The 22,342-nt window shown below is 41.7% G+C and overlaps 1 long non-coding RNA gene across 1 annotated transcript; it reads left to right on the top strand.

The window, feature by feature from the left end:
* The first annotated feature begins 15,078 nt into the window (after window positions 1–15,078).
* LOC138961644 (uncharacterized) lies at window positions 15,079–16,642 on the top strand. The gene is made up of 2 exons (XR_011454260.1): window positions 15,079–15,741; window positions 16,412–16,642. It is a non-coding gene; the product is annotated as an uncharacterized lncRNA (long non-coding RNA).
* Window positions 16,643–22,342: the final 5,700 nt, after the last annotated feature.

Raw genomic sequence — 22,342 nt, 5'->3', positions numbered from 1 at the left:
CGACCGGTCTGTCTTACTGCGAGTAGAAATGTGAAGTGACGTTTCGAGAACATATCTGAATCTCGCGTGAACTCGCGCATGACTACGCAAAAAACCATTCACCCTAGAAAAGCCTGCAAGGAGGCACAGGCAAAAAACAACAAGCATTGCGGCAGCAACACTCCCACCCCAAATCACAGTGATTGAAAAAAGGAAATAAGGTGGAAACAAGTCATTCCACGACTGACAACAATACCCAAGAGGGCGCAAAAAGGGGGGTTTGGCACTAAATACTGCAAGTTTGCCTTAATCATTTGATTGCTCTGGTTGCGAGTTCTGACACATTTGTTGTACTCGATTTGCGACGAACATGTGGAACCGTTTGCTTTTATTTTTGATTTTGCCAAGAACGGCTTTTGAGTCAGTCCAAAAGTGATGAGTCAAGTTGGGGTCATCTAGCTCTGAACTGAGAAACGTAGCTGCCTTTGCAGACAATGTTGCGGCCTGGAGTTCCAACCTTGGGATGGTAGTTGATTTCAGAGGTACGACTCTTGTCTTTCCCATCACCAAAGCGCAATGAATGTCTCCTGTGACATTTTCAAGCCTCAAGTACGAACACTGTCCACATCCAGTTGTTGAGGCATCGGAGAAGTGATGCAGCTGTGCTTTTACGGGTTTGCCGAAACTTGCTGGATGATAGCAGCGGGGAATCTGTAGGTTCTGCAGTTGCTGCAAATCATCAATCCACCTTTCCCACAGAGGACGAAGATCTTCTGGTACACGATCATCCCAGCCAAGATTTTGTTGGCACATGGCCTGCAGGATCTGTCTTCCAGCTAGAACTACAGGAGCTATCAACCCCAAGGGATCGTAGACCGAGGCTACAGTGGCAAGCAATCCTCTTCGAGTTTGAGGCTTCTCTTTTAGACGAAGTTTGAAGCGGAGCGTGTCATCACTTGTGCACCACCAAGGCCTAGGGTCATGGATTCACTACCATTGTCAATGTCAACATTCGTCTGTGTTGGACCCGCACGTTGGGACTCTGGAATGGTTTTCACGACTTCTTCGCTGTTTGAAGTGATCTTGTGAAGCCGCAAATTGGCTTTGGCGCAGATCTCTCTGGCGTTTGAGATGACTTCTTTGGCTTGAGCCACAGTTTCTTCGGCTCTCAGCCCATCATCAACGAAGAAGTTTCTGTCCAGGAAGTCTGCCGCCGTCTCACTCAGATATCTGTAATCTCTGCCTATTTGTTTTAGGCCAAAGTTTGCGCAACCAGGGGACGAAGTGGCGCCGAACAGATGAACTTTTATTCTGTAGTCGACTGGAGGCTTGGAAAGATCTCCACCCTCCCACCACAGGAAGCGAAGATAGTCTTTGGGTACCCGGAATTGGTAATACATTTTCTGGACGTCACAGGTGTAGGCGATTGATCCTTTTCGAAACCTGCTCAGTACACCCACGAGGGGGTTGATCAAATCCGGACCTTGCAGGAGATGGTCATTCAGACTTGTTCCATGGTATCTTGTGCTGCAGTCGAAAACTACTCTAACTTTGTTGGGCTTTTCGGGGTGATAAACGCCGTGATGTGGTATGTACCACTTCGAGCCAGCTGAGTGCAATTCTTCTTGCGGGACTTTCTCTGCTTCTCCTTGCTCGATCAGGTCCTCCATGAAGGACATGTAGTGTTCTCTGTATGTAGGCCTCTTCAAGAGTTGTTTTTGAAGGGATAGAGCTCGGTGGAGAGCACCTTGGCGATTGTTGCATAGGTTTGGATTTGCTTGTTTGAATGGAAGTGGCATCTCGTAGAACCCATCGCTTCTTTGATGGATTCCTTCGGTGAGAATTCGAAGAAATGAGTGATCATCCTGAGACATCTTTTGAGTGTCGTGATCAGTGAAATCTCTCTCCATGAGATGTAACAGTTCTCCAGTAGTGACTTCCTGGACTTGTGTCTTGTATACATGTCTCACTAACCCTGTGTGTGACACAGCTTTCGTGATGACACAATGGCTTTTGGCGAAAGTATCAATTGAGGGGGTGGCCCACCGATGATGCTCCAACCGAGACTAGTTTCTATGGCGAAAGGTTGATTGGGATCTCCTGTGATGCACTGCAGAGGGGCTAGAGCTTGAGGGCAATTGTATCCAATCAGCAGCCCCACAGGACAACTCTGTTTCGGTTCCAGCAGGTCTTTCACTCCCAAAAGATGGCGCCAACAGCTTGCAGTTTCTGGTGTGGGGATGTACGACTCATCCACAGGAATGTGGTTTCTTGAAAATGACCCAGGGAGACTCACATAAGTATTCGAGCCGTAACGTCTGACCTGAAGGTCACTGTACTTCGTACAGCTGATCAGCTGACTGTTGTTGGTTAGTGTCGTCAGACGAAGTTTTGCAGGCGTGCAGGGGGCTTCCAGGTCGGTGACTGCGTCCTCTGTGACAAAGGTGGAATCCGACATGGAGTCAACTAGAGCGTACACTAAAAGTTCTTTTTGAGGGTTTGTTTTGGACGAAATGAAAACGGGAATGATCATTGAAGTCAGCGTTCCATTTTCCTGACCTGAAATGACCCTGAGATTTCCACTTCTTTCCTCATTCACTCCAGAATGTCGAGGAGTATCGTCGTGGAGGCTAGTGGGATGTCTTTTCTGGCATATGGAGCACTCACAGCGTTTTTTGCATTGCTTTGACAGGTGGCCAGGCTTCAGGCAGCCAAAACAAAGTCTTTCCTTTTGAACGAACTCCCTCTTTTCTTGCATGGTTTTTCTTGCGAAGCTTCTGCATTCCGACAGACTGTGGTTTTTCCACTTACAAAATTTGCATTCTGGCTGTTCTTCGCTGTTGGTAGCAAAGGCGTTTCTTTCAGACAATGTCTTTTCTCTGGTGTGGTTTGGTCGAGGGGGAATGGGTTGCAAAGTTGATTGGCAATTGAGAGCGGGGTCGTTGGCAATGTCGGCTTCGGCGGAGACAAAATCTGCGAACTCTGCGAATGTGGGGTATCTACTCTTCTCTCTGCGGGTTGTGGCTATGACTCGATTCCATCTCTGAGACGCCCAATCAGGAAGCTTCTGAGCGATTGTTAGAATTTCCCTAATGTCGTTGAGGCCTCTGAGAGGGGGAAATTCTTTCAGAGCAGTGTTACATTGTACAAGAAAATCAGAGAGCTTTTGAAGCGCTAGCTTGTCTTTGTTTGGAACTTTCGGCCAATTGTTCAGTTTGCTCATGAAAGCGTCCGATGTGATGAACGAGTTTCCAAATCTCTTTTCAAGAATGGCCTTGGCTTGCAAATAAGCTTGTTCGCTCCTCAGAAGGAAGAAGCCGCTCACAGCTTCTCTAGCAGGACCTCCCAAGTAACGCTTCAGGTAGTGTATCCTGTCAGCAGCTGGAATGCCTTTATTTTCAATGAGTGCGGAGAAGGATGCTTTCCAGTCAGGGTACTGAAGAGGGTCTCCGGTGAACACGGGTGGTTCTGGAACAGGTAGTCGACTGGAAGCAATGGCTTGCGAAAGGGTACGAATTAACTCGTTTGATGGCGAGGACTGACCATGACTTTGATCAATTTGTGAGGGTCGCTGATGACGGTTGATGACGACTTTCATCAGAGTATGAGGGGCGACCATAGCCTTGTTCAAACTGAGAGGGCTGATGATAACTATGATCAACGTGTGAGAGTCTATGATTTCTTTGATCCCCGTGTGAGAGTCTGTGATGATCGTGATCAATGTATGAGGGTTGGTGATGGATTTGTTCCAACTCTCAAACTACATCTTTGCCATAAGCTGAATGTGACTGTTTTACAAGAGTTTCTTCAAACAAACTGACGTGTTTTTTTTTGGCAAAGTGAGGTTGGAATTTGCGGTGTGAACAAAATTTTGTTGTTCTTCTTTTGTGAAAATTTCTAATTTTGCTTCTTCCATTTTGATCTGGGTCTCAAGTTGTTGTTGCGTGAGTTTTCTTTTCAAAGAGGACAGTTTTTTGTTTGCTTCTTCAATTTCATCCATTTGTTGATTTTCTTCGAGTTGAGCTTGAAGTTTTGCACGAAGGGCTGCTCTTTCTGCTGCAGCTTTTATTCTTTGAGAGGATACTGATGACTGCTTGGGTGAACATGTTTTGACAGAAGAGGCTCTGGACGAGACAGATTTGGCTGTTGATCTAGGAGAGGGATGGCTTCTTTCAACGATTTTGGATACGAAGACAGGCATGTTGTCCACGAGGACAACACAATGTCTTGCACACACTCTGGACAGGTTTTCATTGGATGGTCGGATGATATCATTGAGATCACTGCGCCCACGAGCGCTCGAGCAGGTATGATTGATGATGCTCTCAGGACTGCACGGGGAAATGCACACCTAAGAGTTAGCAGTAAATCGGTCCACATCACCTCACTAATGGTGCTAGAGGTGTTTGTACATGTATTGATGCCTACATGTACAGTGACCTGTTTCACTGAAGGGGATGGCGACAGATCCTTTCCCCACATAACTATGTCCTCAACCATCATGCCATCCACACTCACTTTCTGAGGCACACTATATAAGTTTACTGTCTTCAGACCCCCCGCGGGTTAGGGGGAGTCCCATATTGGTTGGGACTAGAAAGAATTTACCCGATGCTACCCAGCATGTCGTCAGAGGCGACTAACGGTTCTGTTTCTTCTCTTCTTTTGTCTTATTTCTGCCTTACCAGTCCTTTCACCTATATTTCCTTCCAAGAAAACTCTCCCTACTATTCCCTGCAGTTTTCCAATTCTTTTCTTGTTGTCTTATTTCTACCTGACTGGATCCATCACCTTTATTTCACTTACCAAAAGTCTTCTTTTCCACATCCTTATTTCTCTGCACCCCGCATGTCGTAAGAGGCGACTAGCGGATTCTGTTTCTCCTTTTGCCCTTGTTGGGTGGTTCTTGTATAGAATGTGGTCAATGTTTGTAAAGATTTTGGTCAGGCAGTATGTAAGAAATGTTTGGTCCTTTGTTCTGGAAGCTTGCATTCTCCCAGTGGGGTCATGTATTGTACTGCGTTGCAGGCCCCTGGAGCGATTTTTTGATTAGTGCTTTTGTGAACGAGAAACACTTAACAAGTGGCTCTATCCCATCTCCCCCCTTTCCCCTATCCCATCTCCCCCCTTTCCCTCGTCGCGATATAACCTTCGTGGTTGAAAACGACGTTAAACACCAAATAAAGAAAGAAAGACTGTTTTCAGTACAGAATCGCCAATGAGTATGAAAGTGGCATCTGGTTGGATGGTAATTTTTCTAAGTCTTTCCTCTGGGGTGGGTCGATGTTCCTCTTGACTATTGTCATTTTCACTGGTGACATCATGATTTTCTGAGTCGACTCCACATTCCGATGGTTCAATATGTTGACTCATATTGATTTGTTGCTGCGTCATGGTTGATTTAACAGGGGAGGAAAGAGGTGTCACAAAAGACTGTCGGTGCTTTAGGTTTGTATACATTGTCGGCGTGTCTTTAGTAGACGAGGGGGTAGAAGGATGGGGAGTAGTGGGTTTGTTTTCATGAGAATGAGTTGAAATGGATTTTTTTGCAGGTTTGTTGTTGACAAACGTGTGTTGATCGTTCAGTTTCACTTTTAGATTTCTTTATTTGGTGTTTAACGTCGTTTTCAACCATTCAAGGTTATATCGCGACGGCACTTTTAGATCACCAACAAGACTTTTGAGTTTATGATTCTCCTCTTCCAGCTTGTTCACTTGGTTTGACAGTGCTGTTATTTTATCTTCTAGTTTTTCTATTGTTGCGCTGTTTTCAAGCCGCATAGAGGACTTATACACGGTGTGTCAACTGATTCCGTTCGTCCACCGGATGTTTCCGTTCATCCGCAGGATGTGTCCGTTCATACAGCCCCATTTTCGTCACTTGCTTCGGGAAAAACGTTGTGGTAAGTCGTGTGGGCAGCGCGCTTGTGTGATATTGAAAGAATAAGGTAGCGAAATGGTTGGGCTATGTGTACGATAAGTACCAAGGTGCTAGTGAATCCTAATAATAACACACGCGGGCCGAACGTGGCAAAATTGCCTGATTTTTTAACATTTTCTTGTTTTTCTCGCTCTGTTATCGAATCCGACCCCTGATTTGCACATGATCACCAAAACCATTGCCTGTTACGACATTTCGCTTGAACAGAAGTTTATAGAAACCCATGGCTTTTGTACAATCACTTGTCTTTTGAAAACATACAGATTCCGTTCATACCCCATGTTTCCGTTCGTACAAAAGTGCATGTTTCCCTTCGTACGAAAAGCGTTTCCGTTCATACACATTCGTTAGATCAGAGTGAAACAGGCCCCCACTACAAGTTCTGTGTATTCCAATCGTCTTCAAATAGCACAAAATACGAATGCGTGTGATATTGGACCTATGTGAACCATAAGACGAATTGAATTTGCAAAAAACAGTTTTGTGTCCGTTCGTACTGATTTTGACGGGAAAATGTGTCCGTTCGTACCACTTTCATCAAATTGTTTCCCTTCGTACCCTTTTCAGTAATGTGTTCAGTGACGGAGCTTTCTGGGTGTTTTGATAAGAACGAAGATTGATTTGTGCAGTTGTGCTTGCTTTGCAGCACTGCAACTAAGACTGAACTAAGTAACATGTACATTTGTATTTACTCCTATCATGCCATTTGCTTCACCTGTGATAATCATGAGCAGAATTTAGACAAATCAAGAAAAAACATTATCCAGGCTCTATCAGTCCTTTTTACATTTAGTCAAGTTTTGACTTAATGTTTGAACATAAATGGGGAATCGAAACGACGATCGTGGTTTATGTGTGTGTGTGTGTGTGTGTGTGTGTGTGTGTGTGTGTGTGTGTGTGTGTGTGTGTGTGTGTGTGTGTGTGTGTGTGTGAGTGTGTGTGTGTGTGTGTGTGTTTGTTTTATTTTTTACATTTCAGTCTTGAAAAGATAATAATGTTGTAGTTCTGTTAAAAGATGGAAAAATGAACTGTTTTGGTCGTCAATGTGATTACTTTTGTTAATTGATTGGAAAACAGTGAGAAGTTATGAATATTTGAAGAAAAATGGTTTTTTGGCATTTTCCTAAAACTTTACGTTTAGGGGGTAGGGGATAAATATCTCATCTGGTGTCGCAACAAATCCTCTCAGGAATTCCAAATGTGGCTTGAAATTATCAAAAGGCATTGTAGTTTCTAAAAAATGAAACAGAAAACCCAAATTTGTTGAAACCTTTTACTCATCAAAGTTGACAAGGTTTGCGTACTGTGAAAATGACGGTTCGCGCCGTGTGTGTGTGTGTGTGTGTGTGTATGTGTAGAGCGTTTCAGAGAAAACTACTGGACCGATCTTCATTTAAACTTTACATGAGGGGTTCTGAGTATGATATCCCCAGCATTTTATTCATTTGTTTTTTACATTTAGTCAAGTTTTGACTAAATGTTTTAACATAGAGGGGGAATCGAAACGAGGGTCGTGGTGTATGTGTGTATGTGTGTATGTGTGTGTGTGTGTGTATGTGTGTGTGTGTGTGTGTGTGTGTGTGTGTGCGTGCGTGCGTGTAGAGCGAAACTACTGGACCGATCTTTATGAAATGTTACATGAGAGTTCCTGGGATTGATATCCCCGGACGTGTTTTTCTTTTTTTCGATAAATACCTTTGATGACGTCATATCCGGCTTTTTGTAAAAGTTGAGGCGGCACTGTCACACCCTCATTTTTCAATCAAATTGATTGAAAGTTTGGCCAAGCAATCTTCGACGAAGGCCGGACTTCGGTATTGCATTTCAGATTGGTGGCTTAAAAATTAATTAATGACTTTGGTCATTAAAAATCTGAAAATTGTAAAAAAAACAAAACCCCACATTTTATCAAACGATCCAAATTTACGTTCATCTTATTCCTCATCATTTTCTGATTCTAAAAACATATAAATATGTTATATTTGGATTAAAAACAAGCTCTGAAAATTAAAAATATACAAATTATTATCAAAATTAAATTGTCGAAATCAAAATAAAAGCACTTTCATCTTATTCCTGATTCCAAAAACATATAGATATGATATGTTTGGATTAAAAACACGCTCAGAAAGTTAAAACGAAGAGTGGTACAGAAAAGCGTGCTATCCTTCTCAGCGCTACTACTGCCCCGCTCTTCTTGTCAATTCCACTGCCTTTGTCATGAGCGGTGGACTGACGATGCTACGAGCATACGGTCTTGCTGAAAAATTGCATTGCCTTCAGTTTCATTCTGACAGCTTGACTAAATGTTGTATTTTCGCCTTACGCGACTTGTTTTATAAATGTCTTTGATGACGTCATATCCGACTTTTTGTAAAAGTTGAGGCCGCACTGTCACACTCTCATTTTTTTTATCAAATTGATTTTAAAACTTTAGCCAGGCAACCCCCGTACTATGAATTGCATTTCAGCTTCAAAGCTTAAAAAATGATAAAAAAAAGTTTGGTCATTAAAAATCTGAAAATGCTAAAAGACTGAATGTCTAGGTTTAGCTTGCAGAAAGCATATTTTGAACAGGTTTCACATAAGTTTAGATCTTTGAAATGACATTGTGTAAGGAAACTGGAAGAAGACACACTTATCAAAATGTTTGCTCTTCAGTAAGATTTTAAACAGGGATGGTATTGCACCAGAAAAGTCGGCACAGTCGCGTGTTGTTGCACTCATGAACAACATGCATAAGTCGAATTAGGGGTATTAAAATGCTAATTGCACAAGCTTTCTACCAAAAATCACAAACGTCATGAAAAGCGTACGAAGGGAAACAATTTGATGAAAGTGGTACGAACGGACACATTTTCCCGTCAAAATCAGTACGAACGGACACAAAACTGTTTTTTGCAAATTCAATTCGTCTTATGGTTCACATAGGTCCAATATCACACGCATTCGTATTTTGTGCTATTTGAAGACGATTGGAATACACAGAACTTGTAGTGGGGGCCTGTTTCACTCTGATCTAACGAATGTGTATGAACGGAAACGCTTTTCGTACGAAGGGAAACATGCACTTTTGTACGAACGGAAACATGGGGTATGAACGGAATCTGTATGTTTTCAAAAGACAAGTGATTGTACACAAGCCATGGGTTTCTATAAACTTCTGTTCAAGCGAAATGTCGTAACAGGCAATGGTTTTGGTGATCATGTGCAAATCAGGGGTCGGATTCGATAACAGAGCGAGAAAAACAAGAAAATGTTAAAAAATCAGGCAATTTTGCCACGTTCGGCCCGCGTGTGTTATTATTAGGATTCACTAGCACCTTGGTACTTATCGTACATATAGCCCGACCATTTCGCTACCTTATTCTTTCAATATCACACAAGCGCGCTGCCCACACGACTTACCACAACGTTTTTCCCTAAGCAAGTGACGAAAATGGGGCTGTATGAACGGACACATCCTGCGGATGAACGGAAACATCCGGTGGACGAACGGAATCAGTTGACACACCGTGTTATAGAGAGAGAGAGAGGGCGAGAGAGAGAGAGAAAAAGAGGTGAGAGAGAAAGAGAGAAAGAGAGAAAGAGAGAGAGAGAGAGAGAGAGAGAGAGAGAGAGAGAGAGAGAGAGAGAGAGAGAGAGAGAGAGAGAGAGAGAGAGAGAGAGAGAGAGAGAGAGAGAGAGAGAGAGAGAATAAAGAAATTTACAAAAGAAAAGACACAGGGATACTGATTTTGCATTTAGACAAATTTTGACTACATGTTTTTAGTTGTGTACGTTGTGGTGGTGTGCTTGTATGCGCGCGCGCGTGTATGTGTGTGAATGCGTGCGTGCGTGTCTGTCTGTCTGATCAACAATCATTCTATAATAATCACATTGAAACCTTTAATTGTTTTGCTTCCAGAGGCAACAAGACAGAGACGATCCACAGACCAGTCTCGTCACGTGGCTGATTCTAGCCATTCCGTGCTGTACGACATGACCAACCGACTCAACGCACTGGAGACTAAGGCTGCAGGTACAATGAATTGAAACCTCTGATTTCAGACTTAATGATATACGATACCGATACATGCACAGCACCCCCCGCGGGTTAGGGGGAAGAATTTACCCGATGCTCCCCAGCATGTCGTAAGAGGCGACTAACGGATTCTGTTTCTCCTTTTACCCTTGTTAAGTGTTTCTTGTATAGAATATAGTCAATTTTTGTAAAGATTTTAGTCAAGCAGTATGTAAGAAATGTTAAGTCCTTTGTACTGGAAACTTACAATAGTTACATTCTCCCAGTAAGGTTATATATTGCACTACGTTGCAAGCCCCTGGAGCAAATTTTTGATTAGTGCTTTTGTAAACAAGAAACAATTGACAAGTGGGTCTATCCTATCTCCCCCCTTTCCCCGTCGCGATATAACCTTCGTGGTTGAAAACGACGTTAAACACCAAATAAAGAAAGAAAGAAACATGCACAGCCTGGCGGTGACCTTAAGATTAGTTTTTTGCTGCTGATATGTGACCCTCCATCACGGAATGAGTCGCATGTCACCTTTGCATGATTTTCATATTTGTACATTTTCCTAAAGAGTTTTTTTATGCTCTATCCAGTGGTGAAAACCGTTTTAGAAAAGAGCGAAAACTGTTTGAGTTATAAGCCTGTGACTAAGGTGACCCTCACACTGTTACCAGACCCTCCCCGGACTTATATTAAGCCTAGCGCAGAACCGCGCGAGGTGACATGCGACTCATTTCGTGGTGGAGGGTCACATATGTTGAAGTCACCAAGACAAACCTCGTTTCTCCGGATTCTTTGTCTCTTCTTCGATAGAAATGCAGAAAAGTGGTAGAATGTTTATGTGACGTCATTATTCGAGTTATGACGTCTTTTAAACCTTTTTTTCGTCTTTCGACGTCAGAGATTTCACTTCGATAAAGGGGGTCAAACAGTCTTGTTTTTCTTTTTATCGATATCGTATGTTTTTAAAGACAATGTGAAAGTTACTCTACATTGTATTCAGTGGGAATTTCACATAATGGAGGTAAATTAAAAGATATTTTAAACCAGGGGGGGGGGGGGGGAGGGGTCATAAAACGGGAGATATTAAAATAGAGGGCTTACTAGCACATTTTCTTTGTGTGGAATGACCGCATAAGCAGGCCTGAAAATAATGTACTGTTGTTCACCCTTAAAGGTAGGTTAATCTTCTTCAGAGGGGGGGGGGGGGGGGGGGGGGGGGGGGGTCATTTTGTGAAATGAACTGTCAACCGTCTCAAAATGAGTATGACGCACATCAAATTGTGAATAGAATGTATTTGCTCGATTTTTCTATGATTCCGCCCGTTAGTTGGTAATACGTACAAATATCAAGCAAAATATAATATATTTTCCCAGTTGTTGGTATTATTTTGGTTTTAAACTTCAATCTTACACTCGCTGGTATTCACGTTACACAAGTAATGTATTTCCAAATATGTTATGTACCGAACGTAGACAATAAATGTGTGCAGGTCTTCGTAAGTAACTCTTCCTTTACCGGTGTAAAAGGAAAATATATCCGCTGGAAAAAAAGAGTTCTACAGTACAGGCTATCTATCGCTCCTATGAATGATAGTCCACAGCCGGACAATTTTTCCTAGACTTAATTAAGCGGACGTATTTTACTAGGACAGAAAGTCCTGTCCTATTTTAATGGGTCGGACTTTGGGTCCTGGGGGACATCTTTTCCTTTTACAGCGTCCAGGGACACATTTTCCTGGTATCCAGAGTCCGCCAGACTTTCAAACAGGCAAGACACGTTATCTTTTCAAGCCGGCTGGGGAACAATTTGGAATTTTTTAATTTCTTTTTCTTCAAAGTGAAATCAAACGTTTGATTAAAACGCTGTCACAAAGAAGGAATGTACCTTGAAATGAATAACAACTTGATCGCAAGTCCTCGCGTACTTTGCTTCAACAATTAAGTATCATATATGAGCTTGATTGCAATCATGGTCTCCCTGCAAAGCAGGATGTACTTGACTCTTATCAGCTGTGGTTAATATATTTTTTACCAGCACGCGTGCAAAGATTTGTATCAATGTGATTGAAAGTAGTTGATGAAAAACAAGTCGCCTATGACGTGGGGTAGGCACATTATTTTATTACCATTATCAATCATCTTTGTGTGCTACACACACACGTACCCACACACACACACACACACACACACACACACACACGCACGCACGCACGCACGCACGCACGCACGCACACACACACACACACACACACACACACACACACACACACACACACACGTGGTCCCGATAACACTACATTGAAACAGAAAATAGTAACGAACTGTCTTTTGCAGCCCTTCAGAAGAAGGTGGACACCCTGGAACGTAAGTGTCTTTCTGATTGATTGTCTGCGTGATATAATGTTTGTTGGATTGACTGACTGTTTGGTTGATTGAGTAATCTTGTTACTAATAAACTTTTCGTTTGATTAATTGATTGACTGCCTGACTGAATGATTGATTGTCTCATTGTATGGTTGATTGAATAATCGATTTACTTATCATATCAACTTTCCTTTTGACTGATTGATTTGTTTAACTGACTGCCTGACTGAATATTTGCTTGAGTGATTGAAAGTAAAAGATAATTTAATTTCTATTGTCAATGAATCATTTACACACACACACACACATAACTCAACTTTGTTTTTCAGCTCTGCAGAGAGAGGTTGACTTGTTGAAGTCCAGACGATGTGAGTTCTTTGTTTATTAATGCTTTGAACAATGCCTGGATGACTAGCTTGATTCAGTTAGTGATTGGTAGAGTAGATACATTCATTGATTCGAGTATTGATGTATAGATCGCTTGATTCATGGATGTATGAGTTAAGGCGTTCATTGGTGTTTAAATGCATGGTGTTTAAATGCATTGGTGTTTAAATGCATTGGTGTTTTAGTGCATTGGTGTTTCAATGCATTGGTGTTTTAATGCATTGGTGTTTTAGTGCATTCGTGTTTTAGTGCATTGGTGTTTTAGTGCATTCGTGTTTTAGTGCATTGGTGTTTTAGTGCATTGGTGTTTTAGTGCATTGGTGTTTTAGTGCATTCGTGTTTTTAGTGCATTCGTGTTTTAGTGCATTGGTGTTTTAGTCCATTCATGTTTGAGTGCATTCGTGTTTTAGTGCATTCGTGTTTTAGTGCATTGGTGTGGGGAACCCAAATGGGCAAACGAGTTCACACGTAATCAGAACATTCTGGAACGCTGAAGAAGAAGAAGAAGTGCATTGGTGTTTGGATGCATTGGTGTTTTAGTGCTTTGGTGTTTGGATGCATTTGTGTTTAATGCATTGGTGTTTTAATGCATTGGTGTTTGGATGCATTGGTGTTTTAAAGGCACAGTAAGCCTCCCGTAAACCATCACAGAGCTCCCCGAGCGTCTACATACAGTACAAGCATACTTCCATTTGAACGCTCACCGAACGGGAACATCCTGGCTGCTTTCTGTCGAGCGTGAGCAATTTTCAAAGAATTTATTTTCGTGGACTTGCTCCTCTACAACAATGGCGCCTCGTTTTGGTGCTGGACAGCTGTAATGAATATTCAATACCGGAAATCACGCCCGGACAGTAAGCATCCCGTAAACATCACAGATACTGTCAGGCTTTTACACACAGTACAAACACCCTTCCATTTAAACGCTCACCAAACGGGAACATCCTAGGTGCCCTACGTAAAGAGCGAGCAATTTTTAAAGAATTAATTTTGCAGATTGTCTCGAACACTTTTTGGACCCATCCTGAACTCAAGTCAAAAATGAGTTACTTCCCTTCGGGTCTCATTCTATCGATGTAAACTGGCGATAGCCGTGGATCGATGATTATCAGAATGTTTTTGGACCGTGGTGCGTTTTTGCGCTTGACCTAACTTTTAAAATCTAAATAATAAATTGACAGCTTGTTACACAAACATTCTTTAATCATAAAAGAATTCTTTTTTCATCAAGACAAGATCAGTACAATTCGAAGTTGTGAAAGTTTGAAAAAAGAAAAGCCCGGAAACGTGTCACGCAAGGGTCGTAGCAGACGACGGTTTATGCATATCGCCGTTCCTCTCAACAGTCAAAAGCCATCGCTAGAGTTCTTGTGAACCACAGCCGTTTGTTTCGTGCATAAAAACGTGCTATTGTAAATAAGCAGCTCACATCGAGTCGCATTCAAATGACTAACTGACGACTACATTGTGAAAAAGGGAAACTGGATCACACGGGTTCACGATGGCTCAGGGGTAAGATAAACCACGCAAAAATAAATTCTTTGAAAATTGTTAGCTTTTTACGGAGGGCACCTAGGATGTTCTCAATCGGTGAGTGTTTAAATGAAAGGGTGTTTCTACTGTGTGTAAAAGCCTGACCGTATCTGTGATGGTTTACGGGAGGCTTACTGTGCCTTTAATGCATTTTTGTTTTAATGCATTGGTACTTGGATGCATTATAGATTCATTCATTGATGGATGGTTTCGACAAAACACGAGTGCACTTGGGAGTGGCGGCCCATGAGCGCAGAAAAGAAGAATTCATTGATTTGTGAATGCATTTAATGATTTACTAGTATCGGTGTCTTCATACATGGTCTGATTCGTTCGTTCATAAATGGATGCATTGACTGACTGACTGACTGACTGACAGACAGATAGACAGATAAACAGACAGTGTGAGACTACCCAAGGCAGTTTTATCTGGATGGAGGTCGGAATCAAACCTTTGAGCTATAACGTGGATGCAGTTTACAGTTGCCATATTTAGAGAGTTGCAATGATATGTTTTGATGAAGCGGTTTGGACGACGTCATTTTTTTTACCATTCCCCTCTCCCTCATTTCAGGTGAAACAGGACGTCAAGGACTGGCTCCATACATACAACCCGTTTATGGACATGATTCTAGGAGAACTGCTACGGCACATGTGACGTTCACTCGTCCCTTCAGCACTAAGCCGTGGGTTTCGATCAGCCTGTACAACTTAGATGCTGACAAAAACCACAACGTGAGATTTATATTGAGTACCTCTCATGTGTCAACCACAGGCTTTGATGTCAGCGCCACCCAATGGCAACATTCACCAGTATACGGCTCTGGTATTTCCTGGATAGCTTGTAATCTTTGAAGCAGATCCTAGAGCACGCGGTACAAGCACAGTAAGGGGAGGGCCATAATTATGTTGGGCATCCTTCCTTTTGACATTTGTACGCAACACCTTTCTTCCAGATTGTAGTGCAAAAGTAATAGGACGATTAAGAAGTGACATGAGAACGAGTCAGCACTACTTAGTTATGGGAATAAAAGGAAATTAATTCAATTCAATTTAACTCAATTCAACTCAATTCAGACAAATTTCTGTTTGTTACATTCAGATAATAAAGTTGAATTGTAAAAGTAACTTAATTTTGTTGAAAAATCGAACTTTGAAAACATAGCCTCCTAACGCTAGTGTGTTCACATGTTGAGGCTCCCTTGCCTAGACGTTTGTACCCGGTAATATACACCAAACAGTATTTCAGCACACACAAAAACACAACAACAGGACACATCTTTAACGACATCATGGGATTAAAGCATAACCAAAGCTAATATATAAGAAAAAGCTGAAATAAGTTGATGGAACTATCACAGTATACGAACATTAAATAGAATCAGAAGCTGTTGTTGTCAAAAGTTGGATAATTACCAAAGATTTGACATGAAGAACCTATGCCATAGCAGGCACGGTAGGCAGCACCGCACACTGGCAAAAACATTCGGATTATGGAAAGTCACATCGTAAATATATCCCAGTATATTATTATTATTATTATTGTGATCATTTTTATGCGCCTAATCTAGATATAGCCCTAGGCGCTTACATATTAATTTCTGCCGTTTGAAATGGAATTTTTTACAGACAGACAGACAAACAGACATTTTTTACACACAATATATAACGCATTCACATCGGCCAGTAAAGCTCAGTAGCCTATTAGGCGAGCATTCACCTTTCACGGCCTTTATTCCAAGTCAAACGGGTATTTGGTGGACATTTTTATCTATGCCTATACAATTTTGCCAGGAAAGACCCTTTTGTCAATCGTGGGATCTTTAACGTGCACACCCCAATGTAGTGTACACGAAGGGACCTCGGTTTTTCGTCTCATCCGAAAGACTAGCACTTGAACCCACCACCTAGGTTAGGAAAGGGGGGAGAAAATTGCGGCCTGACCCAGGGTCGAACACGCAACCTCTCGCTTCCGAGCGCAAGTGCGTTACCACTCGGCCACCCAGTCCCTGCTGAAGGGACGAGAGAACGTCACATGTGCCGAATCAGTTCTACTCCTACTCTTTCCATACACTGGTTGATCGTTTGGAACCAGTCCTTGTGTTCCCGATTCACCTAAAGCGAGAGAGAGGAATGGTTAAAATGACGTCGTCCAAACCGCTTCATCAAAACACATCATTGCAACTCTCTAGATATATACCCAAAATAAGAGCAAAGGAGTGCATCATTCAGGTATCTGCGGAAATCGTCAACCATTGACAGACATGTAGAGCCAAACATATTGATACTTAGGTTGCTTGATACTGGAATAGCGGCTGCTTTTTTTTTTTTTTTAAACATATTTTATCTGTGCCTATGGTTTTTTCGAATGGAGCGCGTTTTTTCTATATCCCCAAATGAAATTTCGTGTTCAGGTCAAACAGCGAATGGAGATAATGCTTGGTTTTCTTACTGAAACCGACTAAAATTGTGTCAGTATACTCAGCCTGTTTCCCTCAATCAAATTACTTTCAAATCAAAAATGTATTTTTCCTCCGAAGAGCGTAAAGAGGATGTGGCTCAACTTGCCCAACATAGGCCCCCTTCCCTTACTGTACAAACAGTGATTACTGCACTAAGATAAGTTGGACGACAGTCCGGCCTATTGATCATGACTTCTAAAGCATTAAAATACTTGCACAGTACAAAATAAAGTGTTGTGTCACTTGGGGGAGGGGGGGGGGAGAGAGAGCGAGAGCGAGAGAGAGAGAGAGAGAGAGAGAGAGAGAGAGAAAGAAAGAGAGAGAGAGAGAGAGAGAGAGAGAGAGAGAGAGAGAGAGAGAGAGAGAGAGAGAGAGAGAGAGAGAGAGACGGGCAGACACACAGACAGACAGAGAAACAGAGAAAATAAGACAAGAAAACATCTTCATTACAATCAGCCCTCGCTCTAGTTATAGAATCGCCCAGGACAGTGTGTATGTGTGGGTGTGTGTGTGTGTGTGTGTGAGTGTGTGTGTGTGTGTGTGTGTGTGTGAGTGTGTATATGTGTGTGTGTGTAAAGTAGAGAGAGAGAGAGAGAGAGAGAGAGAGAGAGAGAGAGAGAGAGAAGACAAGACAAGACAAGACAAGACAAGACAAGACAAGACAAGACAAATTCTTTATTAACGAGGGTAATGGCATAGCAAACAGGTGCTTTTTCACATCCAGCCCTCGCCCATGGGAGGGTTTAACCTAATGATAATATTAGTTATCGTTAGATTTGACTGCGATATCCAGATTTATCAGTGCCAATGTCGAGAAAGCTGAAATCATATCTGTAATTTAAAAATTACAAAACACCATGAAAAATCATTATCGACGATCATGAATCTGCTTAGGCCTATATCAATACACAATACAAAAAGCTCTAAATATGTAAAAAAAAATCGGTTTCCTTGCCAGACAAGGAAACTCAAGGCATCCTGTCAGGGAGAGAATGAGCCGAACTTATTTTGACCTGAGTTCAGGATGGCGTCTGGCTTTGTTTGACTGCGATGTGGATGATCAGGCTTGTCGAGTGACTCTGTCTAAAAGACCAGAAAACCGGATTGTCATTCGACGCCATTTTGCGAAGGAGCGCAGTGCACTTTCGATTCATAGTATCAAAGTACGCTTGAGACAAACACACGAAAAACAAACACGCACAATAACTGTTGTTGCACGGCAGTTTATTGTCGGAGTATGGAACACAATTTGAGTGTGTATTGACCCAAAAGTGGTTGTATACACTATGTGAAAGTACCTTGTTTACAAACTCCGAAAAAGGAATATCGGATCGATTTTCATCAGCTACTTCCTAACGATATGTAAGGGGGCATTTCATTGGCTACAGATTTGTAACATTGTCGGAGTGTATACAGACCCATCAATCCTGTATACACTCGGAGTGTGTATAACTTTTGCCAACGGCCTATGCCTGTCCATGCCACAGTCGCACAGTGGTCCGTCCGAGTCGAAATAAATCGGAAACAAGAACCAGACCAGCTTCAGCCGTCTTAACTTGAGCGATGACTGACAAAGAAGAAAAGCGCACAAACATGCCTGTCACCACTGGAGACAGATCGACAATCATGGCCTGTCATCTCGAGCTGCATGGCATTCCTTTTTCGGCAGAGTTTGCGACAAGAATAGACAAGTCTCAAGGTGCAATGACTTGTTTGTCCGAGATATCTTGGTTTCCTGCTTGGTGGTACACGTGATACAGGGTGAGCCCCCCCCCCCCCCCACCCATGTCACCCCCCCCCCATTTCACCCCACCCCATTTCACCCCCACCCCTCAAGAATAGACAAGTCTCAAGGAGCAATGACTTGTTTTGCCGAGATATCTTGATGTCCTGCTTGGAGGTACACGCGATACAGGGTGAGCCCCCCCCCCCCCCCCCCACCCATGTCACCCCCCCGTATTTCACCCCCACCCCTCAAGAATAGACAAGTCTCAAGGTGCAATGACTTGTTTGGCCGAGATATCTTGGTTTCCTGCCATCCTGAACTCAGGTAAAATGAGTTACTTCCCTTCGGGTCTCATTTATCCCTGACAGGATGCCTTTGTTTTCCTTCTCTGGAGAGGAAATTGATTTTTTTTTTAATTTTTTTTTTAATTTTTTTTTAACATATTTAGAGCTTTTCGTAATGTGTTATTGATATAAGCAGATTCGCGATCGTCGATAATGATGTTTCATGGTGTTGTGTAATTTTTAGATCACAAAGGAATTGATATGTAAGACAGTTTCAAGCGAGCTATCTTACGCGGGTGTATTTACTGTGCAAACAACTCTAAATATGGCAAAAGTGTCACGTGATAATCAACTTTGGCTACGAAGCAGACGACACTTTTTTCCGTAACCAGTTGGGAGTGATGCAACAATATCACGGTCTCCTTCCCACAGCAGTCTCAACGTTTCGACTTGTTTTAACCTTAGAACGATGTCTTTATCATAACTGTGAAGAACAGAACGGAGATCACTGTCGAAGTCGGCCAATCTGCAATCACTTTCGTCTCAGTTCGTCTATTCTCAGACACATTAGCGAAAAACATGGGAGATAACTCTGTATTCTTATTTTGACCGATTCAGAGCAGTAATTATGCATCCGGTCAGAGAGATATGCCGGCGATACGGCATGGACCGATGCTGATCAGAATGGGTTTTCTGCTTGATAGTACACGTGATACAGGGTGAGCACCCCCCCCCCCTCCCCCACTCAACATTAGACAAGTCTCAAGTTGCATTGACTATTTTGGCCAAGCATTGTTGGTGTCCTTTTTGATAGTACACATGATACAGGGTAATCCACCCCCCCCCCCTCAAAAAACAAACAAACCAACAACAACAACAACAACAAACAAACATCAATTATAAACACATACACCCAACAAAATTTAACCCATTAAAATGTTAATTATGTCTACATAGGTTCAGCGAATTACTTCATGGTCGGTTCACAAAGTTTTATGGTCGTAGGTCTGACTTTTACGCTATTGCGAAACATGTTAATGTACACCAAATAGCATCGGAAGTAAGTCGTTGAACAGATGCAGAAGTGAACAGCTCAGATCATGGGTCAATAAAGTGTTACACAGATGGTCAAAATTAAAGTACAAGATATTGCACTGGAAGTGGAACTACACTGTTGCTTAGTGTCTGTATGAAGCTACAAGGTGAAAATAGAAAAAGAAAAACACGATTCTTGACTTTGATGGGCTTTTTCTGCTCGTAAGCACACATTCTTCTACTCATCACAGCATGCCCCATTATTGAGTTTAAAACACCAATTAAATTTGTTTTGAATAAAACTCACAATTTTACAATAAGAATTTAGAGACCTGAATCAATTAGGTATATCATACTTAGTTTGACTTTTGCAAAACTAAGTAATTACACATTTAATTGAATCAGTCAGACAGACGGAGACATAGAGAGACAGACAGAGGGCAAACAGAAATCTGAGAAAGAAACCCCTTTAAAAATGTTACCATGTTTGAAATGAAACATCGCAAGGTGAAGCCATAATTCATCACCTTTCAGTATGACGTCATGAGCGTGTTCCACACTTGAAATGACGTGTTTTTATCATGTTGTCAGCTGCACGGAGCTTGGAAGTATAATTTCCATTCAACGATCCGAGTTTGTTAAGTTTTAGCCTATTTTCAACGTCAAACACCATGAAACTATATATATTTGGAATCAGAAAATGGTAAGGAATAGATAGAAGTTGTTTTTAAGTGTCTTTTTTCATAAATAAAGATAGTGGTTATTTATCGGTTTTCTTCATTTTTAAGCATAATTATCAATACAAAACAACAAAACTATATAGTTTTAGATACAGGACGCAATAGGGAATACACCAATATAAATTTTTTGTTTCAAATATTAGTTTTTAAAAATTTGAAAAAATGACATATTTCGAACAAACATTTCAATAACAAAACTTTAAGTGACCAAACTGAAATGCAATCCCACAATCCGGCCTAGATCTGAGATTGTGTGATAAGAAATTCGATCAAATTGATGAAAAACTGTAACTGTGAAAGTGCTGCCTCGACCTTTTGGCAAACGGTAAAATATGACGTCACCAAACTGTCCTATCAATAAACGGAAAAACCTTCTAAGAGAAAATCCAGTCAAAAATATCTATATCAAATTTCATAAAGATCCACTCCGTAGTTTTTGAGATATGATCTGCAGTGTGAAAAAACGCCCATAACGCCCAAAACGCAAACTCATTTGTCATGATTTGGTCGTGTTCTGCTGATACTATAATGTTTTTCTTTCCTAAAACACACTATAATAGTAGCCTTTCCCAATGTCTATGCTAAAACTGACTTGTCTGTGTTGTCAATGATTTTGCTACAGTGTGAGAACACAATCTCACGCCCATAACGCTGTGACACGAAATTTCATTTGGTCGTGTTCTGCCGATACTGTAATGTTTTTCTTTCTTAAAACACACTATAATAGTAGCCCTTCTCAAATGCAATGCTAAAAATGACTGGTCTGTGTTGTCAATGATTTTCTGCGAGAATGCGATCTATCTGTTTGTCGCAAAGACCGTGTGACACGAAAGTTATGAGCGGAAGACAAATCTGCTGAGTGCAATTACGTTTCAGAAGATAGTTGGTTAAAACAGTTTATCACTCAGACACGCAAAGGAACACTATAACTTTATTATTCAGGCCATATTTGCTTTCCTTTGTCATGTATGAAAGTACTGGCCTTGGTTGAAGAAAGTGACCTGTCGCTGTGCAACAAATTTGTCGCCATTTTCCGCCGTGTTTTGTAAATAAAACGTGTTTACTACCCACACATACAAAACGATGCTGTTGGTTCTTTTTATTTTCTTATTGTTTGATTCATGCTTAGCAGTTTAGTATGCTTTGTTTTCTTCTCAATTCAATGGATGGCTATAAAATAAGCATTTAAATGTGAAGGTGTTAAAATTACCCATGATCTGAGCTGTTCACAGAAATAATAAGCATTTTTTTTATGGGTGCCAGTTTTTTTGTTTCGACCTGTACTAATGTTTCCGTAATGCGTTGGAAAAAACAACAATATCTTGTCTGATCGTACAGGTTTTGCAAGGTCTCTTTAACCCAAGTCTACACGAGAGTTGTTTTTGACGCACGGACATTTGGAACAGTTTTCTGCAATAAAAACATTACAATATTTATAACCTCAGCGAACCTGTTATTCAAACACACCTTCATGAAAGCCATTTGCTAAAATAATTGTGTGGGACACGGTTTTATAACAGGCTGGAGTGTTCCGAGTGCAGGTCATGCCTTACGTGTCCTGTTTCAGTGTGTTCAATAGATGTTCCGGTTCGTGGACAATCCGCTTCTTCAAAAAACTAAAAAAAGAATTGATCAAAGTAAAGGAAAGGCAGAGGAGAGATAGAAACGCATATACATGTGGGCACGTGCACGTGCGTGCGCAAACACGAACACACAGACACACACACACACGCGCGAGCACGCCGCTCACGCACGCAAACGCACTCATACATACACACGCACGCACGCACTCGCACAATCATCAGACACGCACGCAGACACACACACGCACACACGAGATCACACGCACACAAACACACACACACACACACACACA

The sequence above is a fragment of the Littorina saxatilis genome, linkage group LG3 (genome assembly GCF_037325665.1).
Source record: "Littorina saxatilis isolate snail1 linkage group LG3, US_GU_Lsax_2.0, whole genome shotgun sequence".
Lineage (NCBI taxonomy): Eukaryota > Metazoa > Mollusca > Gastropoda > Littorinimorpha > Littorinidae > Littorina > Littorina saxatilis.
This window is presented reverse-complemented; position numbering and strand designations above follow the sequence as displayed.